Source organism: Bos grunniens, chromosome X (genome assembly GCF_055505025.1).
Source record: "Bos grunniens cultivar Pamir isolate PY7600 chromosome X, Bosgru_T2T1.0, whole genome shotgun sequence".
Taxonomy (NCBI): domain Eukaryota; kingdom Metazoa; phylum Chordata; class Mammalia; order Artiodactyla; family Bovidae; genus Bos; species Bos grunniens.
The window spans coordinates 125,808,471-125,812,382 of NC_141194.1; the positions used below are offsets into that span (position 1 = coordinate 125,808,471).

At 41.1% G+C, this 3,912-nt stretch overlaps 1 long non-coding RNA gene across 1 annotated transcript; it reads left to right on the top strand.

Annotated features, from left to right (window-relative positions):
• Nucleotides 1-722, top strand: LOC147341313 (uncharacterized). The gene is made up of 2 exons (XR_015159428.1): nucleotides 1-161; nucleotides 351-722. It is a non-coding gene; the product is annotated as an uncharacterized LOC147341313 (long non-coding RNA).
• Nucleotides 723-3,912: the final 3,190 nt, after the last annotated feature.

Genomic DNA, 3,912 nt, shown 5'->3' on the forward strand with positions numbered 1-3,912 from the left:
GAACAGATCAGGAAGACTGGTGGAGCACTGGGAGCACCAATATGGAGAGGGAGACCTGGAAATCACAAACACCGACCACTTCTGTAGAACAGCAGACCTCAAACACCAAAGCAGGGAAGAAGAGGATGCCCTCTGAGTACAGGCCTGGAGGTAGTGTGAAGGTGAGATGACCCCACTCAAAATCCTCATCCTCTTCCCCATTAACATTCCCACAAGAGTCTTACCCTGGCCTTATCTGGCACTCCCCTCCTGAGCCTGCAGTCCTTTTCTCAAAGCCCCTGTTCTCATCTATCCCCCACTTTCTCCCCCCAAACCACGGCCCCTCTGTGCTGATTGTATTGTCTTTCCAGAAAGCCAAGAGAATTATGCAAGTGAAAAGATGCCGTCAAGAGAATGTGAGCAGGAGCCGCTTTCTGAAAGGTCTCATTCCTTCAATTAAGTCTAAGAAAGCTAGAGAGCCAGCACTAACCACCTGTCATCTGAATGAGACACGGACAGAAAATCAAACTGAACCAAAGAAAAATCAAGAGACTGTGAAGAAACCCACCATTTTTGGTGATGACCAGGGCAGGCAGAATTTGGGAGTGGTGGCGGAGACCACAGAAATCCCTGCAGAATTTTTAAAGTCTAGCTCATGAGAAATGGCTAGTTACTTAGAGACCAAACTAGGCATCAATGTGGTACACTCATGGTTATGAGAAAAATAAAAACCTGTTGTTGAAGATTTGTGTCTGTCTTTGTAAGCTCTCTCATGGTCGGGAGGGAAGAAGGGGAGAGGCAGGGGTGTGAGACAGACAAAGGTGGGGTTCTGTGAGGTTGGGGATTGGACCAGAAGGTCTACAGTTGGCCAGAAATTGAGGTGAGGTCTGAGCACTAAAGACAAATTTCTTCATACTATCTCCTAGGCAAGAGGCTATGTCCTGGGGTTTCTGCATGGGCTTGCGGGGGGTTGGACAGTAGTCATATCACATCATGGTATAGATTGCAGTAACCTATATTAGGTGAAATGTGTCACTGGCCCCTACCCTCAAAGGCAGAAAAATACATCAAACAATCACCTCTAGGCCATGACACAGTGGTGTTTGGTGCATCCTACCCTGTGTGGCTTCCCTGGTGGCTCAGACAGTAAAGAATCTGCCTGCAATGTGGGAGACTTGGGTTCAATCCCTGGGTTGGGAAGATCCCCTGGAGAAGGGAATGGCAACCCACTCCAGTATTCTTGCCTGGGAAATAACACGGACAGAGGAGCCTGGTGGGCTACAGTCCATGGGGTCGCAAAGAGTCGGACACAACTGAGCAACTAAGCATAACACCCTGTACTATAAGCAGCTAAAGGCCTCCAAATGGACAGAAAAACTCACCCCACTAAAAGTCATGGACAACACATCCGAGAAAAGAATAGTGTTTGGAGGCTACGACCCCACACTGATTAGGTCACTTGTTAAGAATATCTGGGATGGAACAGTTGGCTACCGAGGGTGGGGCAGGGAATGGGAATTGCCTCCTTGGTGCAGGCAGTAAAGGGGAGCCTAGTCTGCAAACACATTTGTAATTAAACTTTTTATTTTTAGATCATTGTAGATTCACATATAGTTGTAGGAAATAATATAGCTAGATCTCATGAACACTTTAGCCAGTTTTCTACAATGGTAACATCTTCCTTCTCGAACTATAGTACAGTGTCACAACCATGGTTTTGTCATTGATACAGTTAAGATACAAAACATTCCCATCATCAAGTGAAGCCTCATACTGCCATTTTAGAGACATTCACTTCCTTCCTGTTATGAATTGAATGTTTGTGTCCCCCTGAAATTCACATATTGAAACCTTAAATCCTCAGTGTGATGGTATTTGGAGGAAGGACCTTTGGGAGGTAACTGAATTTGAATCAGGTCATGGGGTAAAGACATCATAATGGAATTGTGCCTTTATAAGAAGATGAGGGTAACAAGCTTGTTCAGTCCGCTATGTAAGAATACAGTAAGAAGGCATTTGTCTTCTAACCAAGAAGAGGGCCCTCACCAGGAACCAAATCTGCTGACACCATGAGTTTGAACTTTCCAGCTTTAAGAACTATGAGAAATAAATTTCTGTTAAACCATCCATAAATCAAGGCTTCCTTGGTGGTCCAATGGCTAAGACTCCATGCTCCCAATGCAGAGGACTTTGATTCAATCCCTGGTCAGGGAACTAGAATCCACATGCTGCAATTAAGTGTTCACATGCCACAATTAAAGAACCCTCATGCTACAACAAAGTTTGGAGGTCCCACATGCTGCAAATAAGACCCAGCACAGCTGAATAGATAAATAAATATTAACAACAACAAAAAGAGATAAAGGCAGAAATCAAAAATTTGAAAATAGAAAATTAATGAAAATAAAACCTTGTTGTTTATAAAAATCAATAAAATTGCTAAAGCTCTAGCCAAATGGACTGAGCAAAAGAAGAGAAAACATAAATTACCAAAATTTGTAGTACAATAGAGGATTATCATTATGGGTACTATGGACATTAAAAGGATGATTAAGTAATAATATGGATAACTCTATGCCCATAAATTTGACAGCTTAGATAAAACGGACAAATTCCCTGAAAGACACAAACTAACAAGAAGTCACAAGAAACAGGTAACCTGAAAAATCATATTCCTTTTTTTAAAAGATGACAAAATGACCTCTAGTTTCTTTCTGGGATTCTATGATTTCTGATTCTGGGTATATTGGACACAATATCAGGAAAATAGCTGCAACCTTTGTTTGTATTCACAATGCGTCCTTTCAAATCAGCCCTTGTCAGTAGCCCTGAGATGTATTGACCCAATGAGGCTTCACAATCCCATCTGCACGTTCCTGTGGAGACGATCCTTTTATATGTTCCATGTAAGTTGTTACAGAATATTGAGTCGAATTCCCTGCTCTATATAGTAGGTCCTTGTTGTTTATCTATTTTATATACAGTAGTGTGTACAGTAATCCCAAACTCCTAATTTATCTCCCCGCTACCGTGCTATCCCCTTTGGTAACGTAAGTCTGTTTTCTATGTCTGTGAGTCTCTTTTCATTTTGTAAATAAGTTCACAGACTCACAGACATAGGAAACAAACTTAAAGTTGTTTGATTTTTTTTTTCTATTGAGTTGTATGAACCGTTTGTATATTTTGGAAATTAATCCCTTGTCATTTGCGTCACTTATAAATGTCTTCTCCCATTCTATAGGTTATCTTTTCATTTTGTTTATGGTTTCCTTTGACGTGAAAAAGCTTTTAAGTTTGATTATGTTCCATTTATTTATTTTTTCTTCTATTTATTTTGCCTTGGGAGACTGATCTAAGAAAAAATTGTTACAATTTATGTCTGAGAATGTTTTGCTTACATTTTCTTCTATGAGATTTATGGTGTCATGACTTATATTTAGATCTTTAAGCCATTTTGAGTTTATTTTGATATATGCTGTGAGTGTATGTTCTAACTTAATTGATTTACATGAGACTGTCCACCTTTCCCAGCTCCACTTATTGAAGAGACTATCTTTTCTCCATGGTATATTCTTACCTCCTTTGTTATAGATTAATTGACTGTACGTGTGTGGGTTTATTCTTGGACTCCTTATTCTGTTCCACTGATCTACACATCTGATTTTGCCTGCATATGTCTAACATGTACCATTTGATGAATTTGGGCATATGTATACACACATGATGGGGCCCAGGTGGCTTAGTGATAAAGAATCTGCCTGCCAGTGCAAGAGACACAGAAGACATAGGTTCGATCCTTGGGTCAGGAAGATTCTCTTTGGAGGAGAGCATGGCAACCCACTCCAGTATTCTTGCCTAGAGAATCCCATGGACAGAGGAGCCTGGCAGGCTACTGTCCATGGGGTCACAAAGAGTCAGAGACAACTGAGGGAC